The following is a 21,530-nucleotide window of genomic DNA, read 5'->3' on the forward strand; positions in this document are numbered from 1 at the left end:
CCCATGGGTGTCTGCTGAAGGATGTGAGAGAGAAGGGTGGTGGCGGGGAAATGGAGGAACACAGGGGAAGCAGTGGAAGGCGAGAAAAAACATATGGAAGAGGAGGTGTGGGATAGGAGGGGTGTGAAGGGGAGAGGAGGCAGAAGAGGAGCTCAATTATCGTGCAAAATGGAGTGCATGAAAAAACAGAACAATAAATGCTTTCTATACAGTATTTCAGAGAGTGTTTGTTGTGTGTGTGTGTGTGTGTGTGAGAGAGAGAGAGAGACTCATACAAGTCTGAACAGAACTTCACTCTGAGTCAGCCATTGATGCAGAACTGGCTTGCTTTCAGTTTCAGTTTTTTGAACCTCTGTTAGAAATGTCCAACATAGCAAGCCAACTGTTCCCTAATCTGAAACCCACCCTGTCTGGGGACAGGGTACCCTGCCCCTTGCAGCCGTCAGTCGGTCTGGGACTGATTGGGGCAGGGTAGGGGTTGGGTTTGGGGCAAGGGAATGAAAGTCCAGGCATCAAACAGGCAGCAATCTCACCACTGCTGCTTTCACTTTGTGCTTCATTCAAGAATCCGTTCACTTCCCAACCCAGTTCCTCCCCCTCTCCCCCCTCTCCCGCCCCTCTCCTCACCTGCCACAGTTCTCGAAGCTGAACCCACCGGTTGGGGCAGCTCAGGCGTTTGCTGCCCTTCTGCATGTTGATCTGGACAACTAACTGGTTTCCCCCTGCTAAACACTTTCACTTTCACATCATTGAACACAACCTCTTGTGATTGGAATGACAGATTTGCAAGAAATATTTTTCAGATCACACAGCAGTCAGGACTCAGACTGTTGTGAATCTAATCACCTTTTTCCAAACCTCTCTTGCAGAACCCAGCGTTCGTTTGGGGGCGAGACACACTCTGTGGCAACTTCCACAGTTAGGGTGAGGTTGGATTGATTGATTGAACTGTTTGAAAGCTGCAGTGTGGCAACACACTGAACCCCCTGAGTCCATGCCAACCATCGATCACCTGTTGAGTGTGAAGGTGGGAATTGAGGGGGTGGAGGGGGGAGGGTGGAGGGGAATCCCTGTCCCGTCTGAGATCAATGCGGAGTTGGGTTCTGTAGCCTGCCCATCACTGACCAGGACATGGCATCAACAGTGAGACAGTTCACCACTGTATACCAGTGCATCAATACATTGGTGAATCTTGTCTCTGGATAACCTTGTGTGTCCATGAATGGTGCAACCTAACACACTGGTCGGGTTGCCAACTGGGACATCCCGTTTTTTGGGCTAAATTGGTTTGTCCCGTACGGACCACCCTTGTCCCGTATTAAGCCCGTGGGGCGCTGTAGGCCTGGGCACTGTAGGCCTGGGGTCCTCTTTAGGCCGGAGGCCCGGGCGCTGCCGAACGGAGGTTGTGTAGCAACCCGCATTCCGGCCCGGGCGGCTGCCTTTGGTGGAGTGGGAGCACGTGGCCGCTGGCTGGATGAGGTCATGTGGGGCGCGGGGCAATGACGTCACCTTTTGTCCCTTATTTGGGAGTGAGAAAGTTGGCAACCCTACACACTGGCAAATTAGCTGGTTACATAAATCAGAGCTCTCTTTCAAACTCTTGACCACTATCATGTTGAGTCGAGTATATTGCTAAGTGCAAAAGTACAATGAGGTACAGGTAGAATGAAAACCTGCTTAGCAGCAGCACCACAGGCACAAAGACTCAGGCAGCACACAAAACATAAATGATATAGAAATCATACGTAAGTTATACAAGACAATGAAAAGGAAGAAGACTTTGAAAACAAGATGTCAGTGCAAAGCACAATCAGAAAACAAGTCCAGGAAAGTGCAAGCAGGTGGTCTGTAGCATTCCATTACCGAGGTAGGATTAGTGTTGTGTGGGTCATTCAGGAATCTGATGGTTGTAGATCCATAGAGTCATGCAGCACGGAAACAAATGGATAATTACTCACAAAATCTCGGGGCCCATGCAGTCAATGTAAGTCAAGGGTTCGAACCGAAACGTCACCCATCCTTTTTCTCCAGAGATGCTGCTTGGCCCGTTGAATTACTCCAGCACTTAGTGTCGATCTTCGGTGTAAACTAGTATCTGCAGTTCCTTCCGACACTAAGAACCAAGAGTGTTTAATTGTCACATGTTTCGAAACGGCAGAATAAAATTCTTGCTTGCAGCAGCAAAACAGGTTTGTAAACACAGAACTCAATAGATAACATGATAAAACAATTTTAAAAAGTTCAATAAATTAAAAAAATTCAATATTAGTGCAGAAATGAAACAAAGCCCGCAGTCCCTGGTGCAACCAAGATAGTCCGTAGTTTGAAGTTCTTCTTCTTCTTGCGTTTGAGGCAGCAGAAATTATGAAGCTGTTTCTGCTTATGCTGTCTCTGTTTGTTGTCGCTCGCCTGACTGAGGTCAGTTGGCAGGGCTCACCTTGGGGAGGTTGACAATGTGAGCCCCAGTTTGAAGTTCAGTTGAAGCTGTTCCTGAACCTGGAGGTCATGGCTTTCAGACTCCTGTACCTTCTTCCAGATGACAGGAGTGAAGTGAGAGCGTGGCCAGGATTTGAGAACTGGGGCGTTTGGAGACATCACCTGGGTGTGGATGCCAGGGTGGCACTGGAGAGATATTGCCCACCTATGGGTGGCACTGGAGAGACATCGCCCACCTACAGGTGGCACCGGAGAGACATCGCCCACCTACGGGTGGCAACGGAGAGACATCACCCACCTATGGGTGGCACTGGAGAGACATCACCCACCTACGGGCACCGAACAGTGAAACGGATGCATTGCCCGTGTCTCGGGGATGCAGGGGGACATTGATGCTACTGTGAGGGAGAGGAGAGCAGGGCAGACGTCGGGCGTCCACGGCCAAAGGAGACAAAGGGGTATCAGATCAGGAGCGAAGAGGAGGCTGAAACGTAAAGCCAGAGGAAGTGCTCCACTGCCAGAGGAGATGGTGGTGTCAGTTTCATTTATTGCATTCAAGAGGGAGCTGGATATTATTTGAAAGAAAGTCATATGTGGTGCTATGGGACAACAGCGGGGAGTGGAACGAGCAGGATTGCTATTGCAGCGCTAGTACAGACTCAATGGGCCAAAGGGGCTCTAACCAGGTGAGATCTGTGGTATCTCGGGTCCTCTGCTGCCACCTGCTGTTGGGATGTTAAAGCTCAGACCAGTCAGTGGCTGGTTCAATGGTGCTTTTATTCAATGGTGCTTTTATTGTCACGTGTGCAAAGCGCAAACCCACAGTGAAACTCTATTCTTACAGACAGTCCAGCCGAGTATTGCCATAGCTAAACACATCCCTGATTAGCAAATTGTACGTTACTACTGACCACAAATCCAACCGGATAGATGGAGGTATTGGAGAGATGACATTTCGGTCTGAAGAAGGATCTAGTTCTGAAATGTCGTCTGACCATTCCCTCCACAGATACTGCCTGACATGATAATTTCCTCCAGCACTGTGTTTTGCTCTACATCTGCAGTTCCACATGTTTCCAAGGTCAGGATTGTCAGCGGCATTCTGAAAACCTCAGCACAGAACGGGCCAAGAATTCAGGATTAATCGATCTGCAGGGTGTAGTTCGGGGTTAATCGATCTGGGGAGTAGTTAATTGAAGGGAAAATATTGCGGAGTATTTTGAAGTTATTGAGGTATTAAAGTTTAAAGAAGAGCTGTTCTGATGGTGCAGTGAGCAGGATTTGCCAAGGATGGAGTGAGATCATGTTCATGTAGCAAGTAACAGCTGAGCGATTGGCTGCAGGAAAACCCTGAATCATCTGGAAACTGGAGCTGCTTTTCAGCAAGATGCTGGAGAGAGAGAATGGAGAGAGAGAGCAGAAAGAGGCAGCAGGGAGAGGGAGGAGAGCGGAGGGATGGAGCGGAGAGAGGGTACGGAGAGAGTGAGCAGAGAGAGGAAACAGAGAGAGGGAGCAAAGAGGGAGAGTGGAGAGAGGGAGCAGAGGGATGGAGCGGAGGGATGGAGAAGAGGGATGGTGCAGAGGGATGGAGCAGAGGAATGAAGCAGAGAGATGGAGCAAAGAGAGAGCAGGGAGAGCAGGGAGAGGGGGAGCTGAGAGAGGGACCGGAGGGATGGAGCGGAGAGGGGGAGTGGAGGGGGACGGATGGAGCAGAGAGGGGGAGCGGAGAGGAGGAGCAGAGAGAAGGAGCGGAGGGATGGAGCGGAGAGAGGGAGCAGAGAGAGAGCAGGGAGAGGGGGAACGGAGAGAGGGACCGGAGGGATGGAGCGGAGAGGGGGAGTGGAGGGGGAGGAATGGAGCAGAGAGGGGGAGCGGAGAGGAGGAGCAGAGAGAAGGAGCGGAGGGATGGAGCGGAGAGAGGGAGCAGAGAGAGAGCAGGGAGAGGGGGAGCGGAGAGAGCAAGTGGATGGATGGAGCGGAGAGAGGGAGCAGAGAGAGAGGGAGCGGAGGAGGGAGGGAGTGGAGAGCGGGAGTGGCATGATTTAGTGGAGATCTGAAGGGGGGAGGGAACAGAGAGAGGGAATGGAGAGTGAGGGAATGGGGAGATGAAGTGGAAAGAGGGAGTGGAGTGAGGGAGCAGAGAGAGAAGGCGATGTACCGGATAGAGGGAGCGGAGGTTGAGCAAAGAGATGCAGAAGAGAGATGGAGTGGAGTGACGGATCGGAGAGTGGGAGCAGATGGGGTAAGGGCAGCCCTGGGACACGGCTCTACATGGGCAGTGGAGGACATCACCAGCACAGAGACGGGGCAGCCGGTAAATTCTCAGAGATACCCTGGTACTCTGTGCCTGTGATGCTCGCTGCCTGTGTCTCTGTATTTCTGTGTCTGTGTCCCTGTGTCTCTATGTCCCTGTGTCTCTGTGTCCCTGTGATAGACACAAAATGCTGGAGTGACTCAGCAGGTCAGGCAGCATTTCTGGAGAAAAGGAATAGGCGATGTTTCGGGTTGAGACCCTTCTTCACACTGAGAGTCAGGGTCGAGGTGCAGGTGAATCTGCCTTTATTCAAAGGTTCACTTGCACCTCCTCCAACCTCATCTTCTGTATCCGTTGTTCTTGGTGTGGGCTCCAGTATATCGGTGAGACCAAGCGCAGACATGGCGACCGTTTCGTTGAACACCTACACTGAGTCCGCCTTGGCCTCTGTGATCTCCTGGTTGCCACACACTTGAACTCCTCTTCTCATTCCCATGCTGACCTTTCTGTCCTGGGCCTCCTCCACTGTCAGATTGAGGCCACACTCAAACTGGAGGAGTAGCACCTCATATTTTGCATGGGCAGTTTACAACACAGCGGTATGAACGTTGATTTCTCTAATTTCAAGCAACTGTCACATTCCCTCTCTCCCCGTCCCTCCCCGTTCCTCCCCCATCCTAGTCGGCTTGCTAGTTTCACTGTTCGTATCCCTTCATTATTACCTCTTCTACAGCCAACAATGGACCATTGAGGATTTGAGTTTCGGAGTAAAGAGGTCCTCCTGCAGTTGTATAGGGCCCTGGTGGGACCACATCTGGAGTACTGTGTGCAGTTTTGGTCTCCTAATTTGAGGAAGGACATCCTTGCTATTGAAGCAGTGGTTCATGAGGTTAATCCCCGGGACGGCGGGACTATCATATGAGGAAAGATTGGAAAGACTGGGCTTGTATTCACTGGAATGATGAGAGGGGATCCGAAAGAAACGTTAAAAATTATAAAACGACTGGACAAGCTAGATGTAGGAAAAATGTTCCCAATGTCGGGGGAGTCCAGAACCAGGGGCCACAGTCTAAGAATAAAGGGGACGCCATTTAAAACTGAGATGAGAAAAAACTTTTTCACCCAGAGAGTTGTAAATTTGTGGAATTCTCTGCCACAGAAGGCAGTAGAGGCCAATTCACTGGATGAATTTAAAAGAGAGCTAGAGCTCTAGGAGGCAGAGGAATCTAGGGAAATGGGGAGAAGGCAGGCACGGGTTACTGATTGTGGATAATCAGCCATGATCACATTGAATGGCGGTGCTGGCTCGAAGGGCCAAATGGCCTCCTCCTGCACCAATTTTCTATGTTTACCTTTCCTGAGTCATCGGTGCCGGCTCTGTTTGTCCTGGACCTTTTCATGTCTCTAGTTTCCCTCTATCCAGACTCTCAGCCTGAAGAAGGGTCTCGGCAGGGGCTGAGGTGGGGGCCTCGTGTGCCATGTGATGACCTTAAAGTTTGTCTGAAGTCTCCGGACTGAGAGACGAGCTCTCACTGGCTGGGATGCCTTGATGTGAACATGTTTCTGATGATGCACGGGCCTGGAGGGGGGTGGTCGCTTTCTGGAGTGACATTTTGTTTGATAAGGGGAAGGAACAATATATTGATATATAGATATTACTGTTGTTGTCGCAGGCTGCGTTCTGTAGGGATTTGCAGGGGACCTGTGCATGGCGCTACAATGGGATGTTCTGCTGAGGTGACGCAGTTCTTGCTATTGCCACACGGTGGCGACATCTGTTGCCTTTTCAAACTCTGGGCGGAACATTGGCAATTAAATCACTGAGACAGAAGGAACTGCAGATGCTGGTTTGCAATAAAAGACACAAAGTGCTGGCGTAACTCAGACGGTCAGGCAGCATCTCTGGAGGACCTGGGTAGACAACGTCAGGTTGGGGCCGACCCAAAACGTCACCCCTGGACATGCTCTCCAGAGATGCTGCCTGACCCGCTGAGTTACTCCAGCACTTTGTGTCTTTTATTGACAGTGGAAGCACTGGAACAATTTTGGCCCAAACTGACCAGCTCCAGCGTTTTTCCCAACGCAGTTATTTCGGCACCAAGCCCACACGCCAGTGATGACCCTGGCAATGTCCTCTGGACAAGAACCATCAATCCCCTCACAATAGCCCCTGACAGAGGGCCACTGACACTGTCCAGTCCGAGAAGTCTCATCTTCCCCCAGTGTTGACCAGTTGAACTCCCTGAACTCCCTAGCACTCCCTGTGCGCCCTACTTCCCCCAACTAATGGGGAAGGCCCCGACACTGCACCCCACCAAAGCTGACTGCCCCTGAGACAGATGCTTGAAATGATCCCACACAACACTGTCTCCCTGGCATCAAGCAGCCCAGTGGCCCAACCTCTCCCAAGGCCGACCCCCTCCCTCACTGTGGTTACTCCGGCCAACAATGATCCCTCGTAATGCTGACTCCCCAAACAACATTCAGCTCCTGTTATTGACTGCAGCAACCAAACCTCCCTTTAGAGTGGCACAGTGGTGCAGCGGGTAGAGCTGCTGCCTCACAGCGCCAGAGATCCTGGTTCAAACCTGACCTCTGTCGCCGTCTGTGTGGAGTTTGCACGTTCTCCCCGTAATCGTGTTGGTTACCCCCGGATGCTCCGGTTTCCTCCCACATCCCAAAGACGTGCGGGTTTGTAGATTAATTGGCCTCTGTAAATTGCCTCCAGTGTGCAGGGAATGGATGTGAAAATGGGAAAACTTAGAACTAGTGTGAATGGGTGATTGATGGTCGGTTAGGAACTCGGTGCCAAGAGGCCTGTTTCCATGCTGTGTCCAGAAAATGTAAACTGAACTAAATTCTTCAACAATAACTCAAACCTCCAGTGACATTCATTCCCAACACGGATGGCCACAATACAGAGTTTGTACGTTCTCCATGTGTACCACGTGGGTTTTCTCCGGGTGTTCTGGTTTCATATATATTGGATATATATATCCAAAGATATATAGGTTTGTAGGTTAATTGGTTCAGTAAGATTGTAAATTGTCCCCCATGTGCCAGTGTATGGGGTGATTGCTGGTCGGCACGGACTCGGTGGGCCGAAGGGCCTGTTTCCGTGCTGTCTCTCTAAACTTAACCAAAATGTTAGCCATGAAAACCCAGACCTACTGAATGTCATTGTCCCAAAACTCCCTGATTCTACACCCCTCCCCTCCCACCACCCCGACTCCCAGCTGAGGGTGTGGGTGCTGAGGGTGTGGGCTTGTGGGTGCAGCACTGAGCAAGGCAGTGAGAGGGGGCAATTGTCCCAAGAGAGTTTCCCTGAGAGAAGGAGGGTTTGGGGATGGTGGTGGGGGGTGGAGGGGCGTTGTGGACAGGGAGTAGCGAGGTCTCTCTGCCTGTCATGTACATGTCTCCGTGCACAGGTCCTGCAGGGGATGGCCACTAATGTGAGACTGCCTGATTAACTTGGAACATCTCCATTTAAATGCTCTGCTGACTTCTTGCCATGAAGGCTGATTTGCGTGCAGCCACTTAGACAGGATACAAGTCAAACACTTGCTCCTGGATTATGAACAGCGTTTTGCACTTTCTCCAAAGATGTTGTTCTTCTTTAATCACCGTACCGAGCAACGTATCAGTTGTTCTGCGAGCTCTGGCCACTCATCTACCAGTCTGATGTCACCCCTCCCAGCCCAGCTCTCCTGCTCCTTCCTACCTAGAACATAGAATAGAAGAGCACGGGCACAGGCCCTTCGGCCCACATTGTCTGTGCCAAACATGATGCCAAGACCAACTTCGGATTGAATGGAGGCAACAGCTACAATGGGCCTTTAGGGTCAGCTGCTAAAACCAGCTGCCAAAATTCTGCCAGAACCTGGCGACTCTTATATATGGTCTCAGTAAACTATTTCTATACATTTTGTACTTCATCTGGGATTGTCCATATGTATAGTAATCAGTTACTGAACTGGATGCAAAATAAGAATTTCGCTGTACTTTGGTACATGTGATAATAAAAAACTATAGAACCACTGAACTCTTACCTGCCTGCACGTTATCTATGTCCCTCCATTCCCTGCATATCCATGTGCCCATCCAAAACTCTCCAATATGCCACTATCATATCTATGCCACTGTTGTATTTGCAATCCTATTCCGTGCTGTCCTCCTCCTTCTTGGATTGTTACCATGAGTATCTCCCACAGCTCCATGGATTACACCTCCTCGCACCCTGATTCCTGCAAGGATGTCGTTCCTTTCTCTCTGTTTCTCCATCTCCTTGGCGATTGCTCTCGAGATGAAGTGTGCCACTCCAGGACATCTGAAATGTCCTCCATCTTTAGCCATGAGTGGCTTCCCTCCACTGTGATTACTGGAGCGCTCACCCGCATCTCCTCCGTTTTCCTGCAGTTCCGCTCTCACCCCACCTCCTCCCCCCCCCCCCCATCCTCCCCATCCCCAAGCCTCAAGACAGAATAGGGGTAGTTCCCTTCCTTTAGCTACTAGGAACTGCAGGTGCAGCTTCACAGAAAAAGATGTAAAATGCTGGAGTAACTCAGCAAGTCAGGCAGCATTTCTGGAGATCATGAATAGGCAACGGTTTTGGTAGGGAACCTTCCTCAGACTAATTGTAGTAGGCCGGAGGAATCTGGAAAAGAGGTTCCCTCTGGTTCTCCTCTGCCTACACGCCCCTCCACACCCCTCCATTCACTGCGTATCTGGAAACATGGCAATTCTTTGTATACTGCCTCAGTTAAGTCGATTGTTCGACAATTGTTACACTTTTGTACTTATTTATGATTGGGTTTATGTACAATATGGTTTTACTGAATTGTGTACAAAACAAAGTATATAGGTTCATGTGACAACAAAGTGCCATTGAAACATTAACCTATCCATGTGTCTATCGAAACGCCTCTTAAGCAACACTATCATATCTGCCTCTGCCTCCAACCCTGACAGAGCGATCCAGGCAGCTACTATTCTCTGTGTAACAAAACACCTTGCACATCTCCTTTAAACTTGAAGAAACATAGAAACATAGAAAATATGTGCAGGAGGAGGCCATTTGGCCCTTCGCGCCAGCACTGCCATTCATTGTGATCATGGCTGATCATCCACAATCAGTAACCTGTGCCTGCCTTCTCCCCATATTCCTTGATTCCACTAGCCCCTAGAGCTCTATCTAACTCTCTTTTAAATTCATCCAGTGAGTTGGCCTCCACTGCCTTCTGTGGCAGAGAATTCCACAAATTTACAGCTCTGGGTGAAAATATTTTTTCTCACCTCAGTTTTAAATTGCTTCCCCTTATTCTTAGACAGCGACCCCTGGTTCTGGACTCCCCCAACTTTGGGACAATTTTTCCTGCATCTAGCTTGTCCAGTCCTTTCATAATTGACCCTGGTTAACCCTGCTGATAACTTGCACACTTTGAAACAATTTTCCTATGCTTTTTTCTAGATTTCTACCTGGGAGCTGAGCTGAGCTGAAGAGTTAACATGCGGCATTGAGCAGATGGCTCCCTGCCCCGATGAGACTTTCTCCACTGTATAATCAGCAGGGGGTGGTGGAAGGAGGTACATGTGACAGCAAAGTATCATTCAATCATTGAAGGCATGTGTGAATTGGGTGATTTCAATTTTCCGTATATAGACTGGGAATCACATTCTGTTAAAGGGCTGGATGGTTTGGAGTTTGTAAAATGTGTGCAGGATAGTTTTTTGCAGCAATACGTAGAGGTGCCTACCAGAGAAGGGGCAGTGTTGGACCTCCTGTTAGGAAATGAGACGGGTCAGGTGACGGAGGTATATGTTGAGGAGCACTTTGGGTCTAGTGATCACAATGCCATTAGTTTCAATATCATTATGGAGAAGGTCAAATCTGGACCAAGGGTTGAGATTTTGGATTGGAGAAAGGCTAATTTTGAGGAGATGAGAAAGGATTTAAAAGGAGTGAAATGGAACTTTTTGTTTTATGAAAAGGATATAATAGAGAAATGGAGGACATTTAAAGGTGAAATTTTGAGAGTACAGAGTCTTTATGTCCCTGTTCGGTGGAAAGGAAAGAATAATAATTTGAAAGAGCCGTGGTTTTCCAGGGAAATTGGACACTTGGTTCGGAAAAAGAGGGAGATATACAATAAATATAAGCGGCAGGGAGTAAATAAGGTTCTTGAGGAATATAAAGAATGTAAAAGGAATCTTAAGAAGGAAATTAGAAAAGCGAAATAAAGATATGAGGCTGCTTTGGCAAGTAATGTAAAAGTAAACCCCAAGGGGTTCTACAGATATGTCAATAGCAAAAGGATAGTGAGGGATAAAATTGGTCCATTAGAGAGTCAGAGTGGACAGCTATGTGCTGAGCCGGAAGAAATGGGGGAGATATTAAACAATTTCTTTTCTTCGGTATTCACCGAGGAGAAGGATATTGAATTATGTGAGGAAAGCGAAACAAGTAGAGTAGTGATGGAAATTATGAGGATTAAAGAAGAGGAGGTACGGACACTTTTGAAAAATATAAAAGTGGATAAGTCTCCAGGTCCTGATAGGATATTCCCTAGGACATTGAGGGAAGTTAGTGCAGAAATAGCAGGGGCTATGACGGAAATATTTCAAACGTCATTAGAAACGGGGATGGTGCCGGAAGATTGGCGCATTGCGCATGTTGTGCCTTTGTTTAAAAAAGGTTCTAAAAGTAAACCTAGCAATTATAGACCTATTAGTTTGACGTCTGTAGTGGGAAAATTAATGGAAAAGATACTTAGGGACAATATATATAATTATTTGGACAAACAAGGCCTGATTAGAAACAGTCAACATGGCTTTGTGCCTGGAAGATCATGTTTGACTAATCTACTTGAATTTTTTGAAGAGGTTACCAGGGAAATTGATAAGGGCAAGGCTGTGGATGTTGTCTATATGGACTTCAGTAAGGCATTTGACAAGGTTCCACATGGAAGGTTGATTAAGAAGGTTAAATCGTTGGGTATTAATAGTGAGGTTGCAAGATGGATTCAACAATGGCTGAATGGGAGATACCAGAGGGTAATGGTTGACAATTGTATGTCAGGTTGGAGGCCAATGTCTAGTGGAGTGCCCCAGGGATCTGTGTTGGGTCCACTGTTGTTTGTCATTTACATTAATGATCTGGATGATGGTGTGGCAAATTGGATTAATAAATATGCAGATGATACTAAGATAGGTGGTGTAGTTAGTAATGAAGTAGAGTTTCAACGTCTACAGAGAGACTTGGGCCTTTTGGAAGGGTGGGCTGAAAGATGGCAGATGGAGTTTAATGCTGATAAGTGTGAGGTGCTGCATTTTGGTAGGACAAATCAAAATAGGACGTACAGGGTAAATGGTAGGGAATTGAGGAGTGCAGTGGAACAGAGGGATCTGGGAATAACTGTGCATTGTTCCCTGAAGGTGGAATCTCATGTGGATAGGGTGGTGAAGAAGGCATTTGGTATGCTTGCCTTTATAAATCAGAGCATCGAGTATAGAAGTTGGGATGTGATGTTGAAACTGTACAGGGCATTGGTGAGGCCGAATCTGGAGTATGGTGTGCAGTTCTGGTCGCCAAATTATAGGAAAGATGTCGACAAAATGGAGAGGGTACAGAGGAGATTTACTAGAATGTTGCCTGGGTTTCAGCACTTAAGCTACAGAGAGAGGTTGAACAGGTTGGGTCTTTATTCTTTGGAGCGTAGAAGGTTGAGGGGGGACTTGATAGAGGTTTTTAAAAATTTGAGAGGGACGGACAGAGTTGACGTGGGTAGGCTTGTCCCTTTGAGAGTGGGGAAGATTCCAACAAGGGGACATAGCTTCAGAATTGAGGGACAAAAGTTTAGGGGTAACATGAGGGGTAACTTCTTTACTCAGAGGGTGGTGGCTGTATGGAATGGGCTTCCGGTGGAAGTGGTGGAGGCTGGCTCGATTTTATTATTTAAGAGTAAATTGGATAGGTATATGGATAGGAGGGGATTGGAGGGTTATGGTCTGAGTGCAGGTAGATTAGACTAGGTCAGGGAGAGTGGTCGGCATGGACTGGAAGGGCCGAACGGGCCTGTTTCCGTGCTGTAGTTGTTATATAGTTATATGGTTATATGTGTGAGAGAGGGGAGGCATTGGAAAGCGAGAGGGGGAGAGATAGAATGTGATCGAAAGGAGGAAAGATGGAAAGAAAGAGGAGAGATTGAAAGAAATGGACAGCGAGAGATGGAGAGAAAGATCCAATGAAGGAGAGGTGGAGATACAGGCAGAGGGCGTAAGGTAGAGTTGCTGCCTTACAGCACCAGAGAACTGGGTTCAATCTTGACTACGGGTGCTATCTGTAAAGAGCTTGTACATTCTCCCTGTGACTGTGTTGGTTTTCCAAAGATGTTCAGGTTTGTAGGTCAATTGGCATCTATAAATTGTCCCTAGGGCATAGCGTTAGTGTTTGTGTTAGTGTATGGGGTGATTGTTGGTCAGCACGGACATGGTGAGCCAAAAGGCCTGTTTCCACGCTCTATCTCTAAAGTCTAAAGATAGACGGGTAGGGAGGGAGCTGAAGAAAGCCAAAGAGCAGTGTATCCAAGCCAGCTGCGTTTCCTCCAATCCATCCTTAATCTGTTCAGTGCCACTCTCGAGTATACTCAGGTCAGAGTATACAAGCGAAAAACAATCTTGGCAGTGAACAGGTAGATCACCCCCTCAGCGATCTAACCCTGACAGAAGGTAGACACAAAATGCTGGAGTAACTCAGCGGGTCAGGCAGCATCTCTGGAGAGAAGGAATGGGTGACGTTTCCGGTCAAGACCCATCTTTAGAAGGTTTTTATTATATATAAACCAGCATCTGCCGTTTTTTTTCTACCTTCGATTTAATCCAGCATCTGCTGTTTTTTCCCTACTCACCCTGACAGAGGCAGTTTGCCCACATACTCAATGGTTATTGACCATGCGTTGCATCAGTCTATTTTCCGGAGTATCTCAATGATTCTGCACTTCTTGCAGATATCAACCTCCTGAACGTCTGGTAATGTTGTCCCTTCCCTTGTTGTATGTGTGAATATCCACATTGATATCTTGATTATTAAGTTCTTATTCTTCTTGTTTTAATCGCGTTTATGTTGGTCACTTAGTGTGTTCTTCCGCGGTATGTGCATCTTATGTGTACGGTTTCCCATTTGGATCAATTCTCATGCGCTGGGACATGACAGGTGTGCCGCTCTCCAAGCTGGTTGTGCCTTTATAATGTCACATGCTGAAGCTTTGTGTCCTTGGCTTCTACTCAACTGCTTCACAGCTCTCAACTTGCGCTCGGTAACTTGGCCTGGACATGCACATCAGTTGATCCACGTGAGAACCTGTTTGGCAACAAGCCATCCAAGAATGTGCCGAAGTTTTCAATGCTGTGCCGGGTATTTCAGAGTGTCGCTGTTGTCATTCGTCATCTCTCCTAAGGAATGGCCAGGAATGAAGGAGACTTCAGAGAGTGGTGGACAGTGCCTAGTCCATCACGGATACTGATGCCCAATGAGCCGCGGCCCATCGCGGAACCAGCCCGGAGAGGGTCGCCCGGTGTTGGAAAGAACTGCAGATACTGGTTTAATTCGAAGGTAGACACAAAATGCTGGGACAATAACTCAGCGGGTCAGGCAGCATCTCTGGAGAGAAGGAATGGGTGACGTTTCGGGTCGAGACCCTTCTTCAGACAGAGGGTAGCCCTGTTCCTTCTTCCCAATGTACAAGGCGATGGAGTTGGTATGTGATGGCGCGGCCCATCCCGACAACAGGCCGGACTCGCCCGCTGCGAGAGGAGGATGGAGGGAGGGAGGGAGACGACGGGGGACGCTGGACAAAGGGGATGAAGACCCACGGGGAAGTGGGGGTCTTAGTTTCTGCGCCCTCAAGGTCGGCTGTGGGAGGTGTCCCCCCCCCCCCCCCCCCGGGGAACAAGGACTGAAGAGGGTCGTGCAAGGAAAGGAAAACGGTTCGCAGGACGACCGGGATGGAGGCGACGGCTGCAACGGGCCTTTGCGGCCAGCTACAGCTGGGACTGGAAGATGGGACTGAAAGATGGCGCCAAAACGGTGTCTCTAGCACATGGACTCAGCGCGCCGCTCTGTACATTGTGGTCTAACCGGTGGATTGTGCTCGTGTAGGGTGATATGGAGGAGTGTGCGAAAAAAATCATTGTACCTGGGTATTCGTGATATGAAGAAACCATTGAACCATTGAACCACCATCGAAGGGATCGACAGGAGACGCTGCCTCAACAAGGCCGCCAATACCATCAACGACCCACACCACCCTGCCCACACTCTCACTGCCTTGTGTATTGGGACCAAGGTACAGGAGCTTGAAAACCGTGACCACCAGGTTCAAGCACACTTTCTTCCCAACAACCAGGAGACTCCTGAACACTGTATAACACTAATCTCAGCAACTATGAACTTCCATAGACTGTGTCACTGGTTGCACTACTGATTTGTTTGTGTGCACAAGTTTAGTTATCAATGTATTAACGTTTGGATTATTATATTTATCGGTGCGCTATTGGGTTTACCTGCCCGTTTCGCTGCTGCAGATAAGAATGCTGTTGTTCTGTTGTCAGTACAGAAAACAATTAAACACAAAGATAGACACTAATGCTGGAGTAACTCAGCGCGTCAGGCAGCAACTCTGGAGAGAAGGAATAGGTGACGTTTCGTGCCGAGACCCTTCTTCACTAACAATTAAACACTATTGACTGGATAGGCACAAAATGCTGGAATAACTCAGCGGGTTAGGCAGCCATCTCTGGAGAAAACACTTACTCTCCCATCGACCCGGATTGAAGTGGTTTAAGATGCCTTCTCTTCCCGCATCAAATGGAGCACAGATCACCTGCACATCTGAACCAATTTCCTACCCACCCGCCTGACTTTTTCATTCCTGGACGGTCTCGTTTCCACCCTCACCTTGAACTTTGTCTTTTAACAGAAGCGTTGCCTACAAGAAGACGTACAGGTATGTAGGTTAATTGGCTGGGTAAATGTAAAAATTGTCCCTAGTGGGTGTAGGATAGTGTTAATGTACGGGGATCACTGGGCGGCACGGACTTGGAGGGCCGAAAAGGCCTGTTTCCGGCTGTATATATATGATATAATAATAATATTCATTTATTGTCATTGCAACGAGTACAACGAAATTAAAAAAACAGCCAATCCTGACGGTGCGTACAAACATATATGCAATAATGCAAAAACAAATAAATACATAAATACAATTAAATTAAGTACAAGATTTTTTAACGGTGTTGCCTAGTGCACAGGTAGTGTTCAGTTCTCGTATGGCCCTGGGGTAAAAACTGTTCTTAAGTCTGTTTGTTCGGGATTTGATTGACCTGAAACGTCGACCAGAGGGCAGATGAACAAACAGACGGTGGCCGGGGTGGGATGGATCTTTTATTATTTTGCCTGCTCTACTGAGGCAGCGCAGGCTGAACAGGTGCTCCAGGGAGGGCAGTGAGCAGCCGATGATTTTCTGGGCCGTCGTGATGACCCTCTGAAGGGCCTTCCTGTCCTTTTCTGAGCAGCTGGCATACCATGTGGTTATACAGTATGCCAGCACACTCTCGATGGAGCAGCGATAGAAGGACAACATGAGCTTCTCCTGCAGGTTGGTTTTCCTGAGGATCCTCAGGAAGTGGAGTCTCTGCTGTGCCTTCTTTACTGTGGTGATGGTGTTGGTAGACCAGGTGAGATCCTCTGCGATGTGCGTACCCAGGAACCTGAAAGCTGGTACCCTTTCCACGCAGACCCCATTGATGTAGAGTGGGTCGTAATCTCCACTGGTTTTTCTAAAGTCAATTATAAGTTCCTTTGTTTTGGAGGAGTTCAGGACCAGATTGTTCACTGAACACCATGCTGCCAGCCTTTGGATTTCATCCCTATAGGCTGTCTCATCTCCTTCTGAGATAAGTCCAACCACAGTCGTGTCATCCGCGAACTTGATGATGGTGTTGGTGGGATGGGTGGGGGCGCAGTCGTGAGTGTAGAGGGAGTAAAGGATGGGGCTCAACACACAGCCCTGTGGTGAGCCGGTGCTCAGTGTAATGGTGGAGGAGAGGTGAGGGCCTATTTTGACTGTCTGGGGGCGGTTGGTCAGGAAGTCCTTGATCCATTTGCAGATGGTTAGGGAAAATCCAAGGTCGGAAAGTTTGGTGACCAGTCTGCTCGGGATGACCGTGTTAAAGGCAGAGCTGAAGTCGAGAAAGAGCATCCTCACATAGCTCCCCTGGTGTTCAAGGTGGGTCAGTGCAGTGTGAAGAGCAGTGTCGATGGCATCCCCTGTAGACCTATTTGCTCTGTAGGCAAACTGGTATGGGTCGAAGGTGGGTGGGAGGCTGGCTTTGATGTGCTGCAGGACCAGTCTCTCGAAGCACTTTGTGATGACCGGTGTGAGTGCTACCGGACGGTAGTCGTTAAGACCGCTGATGACAGGCTTTTTCGGCAGTGGGATGATTATGGCGGACTTCAGGCAGGGAGGGATGTTGGATTTTAAAAGGGACAGGTTGAAGATTTTTGTGAAGACCTCAGATAATTGGTCTGCACATTCCCTCAGCACTCTGCCCGTCACACCATCGGGGCCTGCAGCTTTCCTGGGATTCACTGCTCTGAGCACTCGCTTAACGTCATACTCCTGCACAGTGAAGGTGTTGCTCTCAGGTGCTGGAGAGGGTGTAATGTCTGCCACTGTAGCTTTCACCTCGAAACGAGCAAAGAAACAGTTAAGTTCCTCAGCCAACGAGGCGTCGCCGTCGGCAGTCGTGCGGTTGCTGGTCTTGTAATTGGTGATGTGCTGGATGCCTTGCCATACCCGCCGTGGGTCATTGTTGGAAAAGTGGTCCTCAATCTTCCTCTTGTAGGACGCTTTGGCATCCTTGATGCCTCTCTTCAGGTTGGTTCTAGCAGCACTGTATAGAGCTCTGTCACTAGACCTGAAGGCGGTGTTACGGTCCTTGAGGAGAGACCTGACATCCTTTGTCATCCAGGGTTTTTGATTGGGGTACAACCGGATGCGTTTGTCGACGGTGACATTGTCAACGCAGTTTTTGATGTAGCAAAGTACAGTTGATGTGTACTCCTCCAAGTCCTGATCCTCAAAAATATCCCAGTTGGTCCTTTCGAAGCAATCCTGCAGCTGCGAGGAAGCTCCTTCAGGCCATGTCTTCACAGTCTTTATGGTGACTGGAGCTTTCCTCCTGAGTGGGGTGTATGCTGGGGTTAGGAATATGGACAGGTGATCTGACATATGATATGATATGATAAGAATGCAGCGCCGGAGACTCAGGTTCGATCCTGACTACGGGTGCTGCACTGTAAGGAGTTTGTACGTTCTCCCCGTGACCTGTGTGGGTTTTCTCCGAGATCTTCGGTTTTCTCCCACACTCCAAAGACGTACAGGTATGTAGGTTAATTGGCTGGGTAAAAAATGTAAAAATTGTCCCTAGTGAGTGTAGGATAGTGTTAATGTGCGGGGATCGCTGGGCGGCACGGACTTGGTGGGCCGAAAAGGCCTGTTTCCGGCTGTATATATATGATATGATATGATATGATATGAAGACAAGCCTGGTACCGGTCGAAGTGGGGCACGGTATGAAATGGCAAGTTCGGGAGACTTGCCCTGGTTTGTCACGCCGTCTGGTCATTGCGATGATCCGGCCTTTGCCGCCAGACTGGACTGTCAGGCAGTATCTCTGGAGAAAAGGAACAGGTGAAGGGTCTCGAGACCCCTCTTCCTTAACAATGATTAATTATTATCAATTATTAGCTATTAACTATTATTTTTCTCCAGAGATGCTCCCTGACCCACTGAGTTACTCCAGCATTTTGTGTCAATCTTCGGTGTAAACTCCAGCATATCATCATCATATATATACAGCCGGAAACAGGCCTTTTCGGCCCACCAAGTCCGTGCCGCCCAGCGATCCCCGTACATTAACACTATCCTACACCCACTAGGGACAATATTTACATTTACCCAGCCAATTAACCTACATACCTGTACGTCTTTGGAGTGTGGGAGGAAACCGAAGATCTCGGAGAAAACCCACGCAGGTCACGGGGAGAACGTACAAACTCCTTACAGTGCAGCACCCGTAGTCAGGATCGAACCTGAGTCTCCGGCGCTGCATTCGCTGTAAAGCAGCAACTCTACCGCTGCGCTACCGTGCCGCCCCTAATCTGCGGTTCCTTCCTGCACATTTTCCAGAGAATCGGGTGAGTTTGAGGGGAGCTGGTAACATACAAGTCCCGGAGCCCAGCTACCCACGATCCTGGACCCCTGTACCCGGCACATACTGTCCCCAGCCCCCTGCTCCGACCGTGTTCACCGACCCTCGTCTCTGGCCCTTGTCGCTTGTCCACCGACCCTTGTCTCTTGCACTCTGGGCCCTGGCTCATATACTCCAGCACTTTGCGCATATCACTGGAAAATGTGTAACTATGTAACATAATAGACAATAGGTGCAGGAGGAGGCCATTCGGCCCTTCGAGCCAGCACCGCCATTCAACGTGATCATGGCTGATCATTCTCACTCAGTACCCCGTTCCTGCCCTCTCCCCATACCCCCTGACTCCGCTATCATTAAGAGCTCTATCCAGCTCTCTCTTGAATGCATTCAGAGAATTGTCCTCCACTGCCTTCTGAGGCAGAGAATTCCACAGATTCACAACTCTCTGACTGAAAGTTTTTCCTCATCTCAGTTCTAAATGGCCTACCCCTTATTCTTAAACTGTGGCCCCTTGTTCTGGACTCCCCCAACATTGGGAACATGTTTCCTGCCTCTAACGTGTCCAACCCCTTAATAATTTTATACGTTTCGATAAGATCTCCTCTCATCATTCTAAATTCCAGTGTATACAAGCCTACTCGCTCCAGTCTTTCAACATATGACAGTCCCGCCATTTCGGGACTGTCATGTAAAAATTAAGTGAAATAATTGGGTATTAATAGAAGTAACTTGCAATAGCTTAGAAAGTCCACCGGCCATCAGCGTCAAGATTGCAAAGGTGCGGGTTATCGGAGTTTAGTGACCGTGTGATTCCCGGCAAGGGAGCCGGAGCTCGCTCTGCCATTTCATACCGGCTCCCACTTCGACCGGTACCAGGCTTGTCTTTTTATTCCCAATAACTCTCGCAGGCTCTGCCCTTCCTGTACATCTCACGTCTGCACCTCTAGCCGATGATCGGGAGTGAACAGGAAGTCTGGGCGTCACAACACGATGGGCGCAGCGGTCGAGTTGCTGCCTCACAGCGCCAAACACAATGGGTTCGATCCTGACAACGGGTGCTGTCTGACTCTGACCACAGAGATTGTCCGTTCTCCCCGTGACCTGCGTGGGTTTTCCCTCGGGAGCTCCGGTTTCCTCCCACACTCCAAAGACGTACAGGTTTGGGTGAATTGTCCCGAGTGTGTGTGGGATAGTGTTAGTGTGCTGGTCGGCTGGTGAGCTGAAGGGCCTTTTTCCGCGCTATATCTCTGAACTAAACTGAACGATGGTTTAGCCCAAACTGCAAGATATTCTGTGAGATACTTTGACCGTCAGCCTAGTAGTGGACTGGGGAGGAGGAACGACGGCTAATGTGACCCCGAGTCCCTCATTCCCCACCCGAGTCCCACACCTCTGTCTCCGAGCCCAACATCCCACTGCGTGCAGTCTGCTTGCCCCAGTACAGGAAGGACGAGGAGGCTTTGGAAAAGGTCCAGCGCGATAAACACAAGGAACCGCAGATGCTCGTTGACAAACGAAGGCACAAAGGTGCCGGAGTAACTCAGCGGGTCAGGCGGCATATCTGGAGAACATGCATAGGTGACACAAAATGCTGGAGCAACTCAGCGGGTCAGGCAGCATCTCGGGAGAGAAGGAATGGGTGACGTTTCGGGTCCAGACACTTCTTCAGTCTGAAAGACCCGAAACGTCACCCATTTCTTCTCTCCGGGGATGCTGCATGAGCCGCTGAGTTACTCCAGCATTTTGTGTCTACATTCCATTTAAACCACATCTGCAGGGGTTTTTCTATGCATAGGTGACTTTTTGGGTGGGGATCAGAATGATGCCTGGTTGGGGGTGGAGTAGGGGGGAGGGGGGGGGCTGGAGGGGGATAGCTACAGGGACAGACTTGGATTGTTTACCATGGAACACTGGAGGTTGAGGGGAGACCTGATCTGAGGGTATGACATGTAGGAAAATAACTGCAGATGCTGTTACAAATCAAAGGTATCTATCACAAGGTCTGAAGAAGGGTCTCGACCCGAAACGTCACCCATTCCCTCTCTCCCAGATGCTGCCTGACCTGCTGAGTTACTCCAGCATTTTGTGATACCTAAGGGTATGACATTATCGGCGGCATTGATTGAGTAGACAGTCAAAACCTTTGCCTCGGGATTGAAATACCAAATACTAGAGGGCATAGCTTTCAGGTGAGAGGGACAATGTTTAAAGGAGATGCGCGGAGCAAGTTTGCAGAGGGTTGTTGGTGCCTGGAACGCACTGCCAGAGGTGGTGATGATAGGGGCAGATACGATGGCGGAATTTAAGAGGCTTTTAAGGAGGCACAGGGAATGGAGGGAATTGGATCACATGCAAGCAAATAACAGTTGGGCTTTTCATCGTGTTCAGCACAGACATTGTGGGCCGAAGGGCCTGTTCCTCTGCTGTACTGTTTGTCCTATGTCCTATTTTCAATCCCAGGCTCCTGAATCCCCCTCTGCTGAGTCTACTCACTTCCTCTCCAGTCCGTTTTTAAGCGAATACGATGGACACATTGTTCCTTCCCGAGCCTTTGTTGACAAGTGTGCTCTCT

The 21,530-nt window shown here is 49.0% G+C and overlaps 1 long non-coding RNA gene and 1 pseudogene across 2 annotated transcripts in view; one reads left to right on the top strand and one right to left on the bottom strand.

The window, feature by feature from the left end:
- The window catches only part of LOC144608005 (proteasome subunit beta type-7-like), a 12,540-nt pseudogene extending 11,847 nt beyond the window's left edge, over positions 1-693 (bottom strand). Inside the window, exon 1 of the transcript XR_013549163.1 lies at positions 628-693. The product of XR_013549163.1 is annotated as a proteasome subunit beta type-7-like (transcript). The remainder of the gene's footprint in view (positions 1-627) is intronic.
- Positions 694-4,325: 3,632 nt separating this feature from the next.
- LOC144608146 (uncharacterized) overlaps positions 4,326-21,530 on the top strand; it is a 45,544-nt gene continuing 28,339 nt past the window's right edge. Inside the window, exons 1-2 of the long non-coding RNA XR_013549170.1 lie at positions 4,326-4,678; positions 10,158-10,273. This is a non-coding gene — a long non-coding RNA (uncharacterized LOC144608146). The remainder of the gene's footprint in view (positions 4,679-10,157; positions 10,274-21,530) is intronic.

This window comes from Rhinoraja longicauda, chromosome 30, assembly GCF_053455715.1.
Source record: "Rhinoraja longicauda isolate Sanriku21f chromosome 30, sRhiLon1.1, whole genome shotgun sequence".
Taxonomy (NCBI): Eukaryota; Metazoa; Chordata; class Chondrichthyes; order Rajiformes; family Arhynchobatidae; genus Rhinoraja; species Rhinoraja longicauda.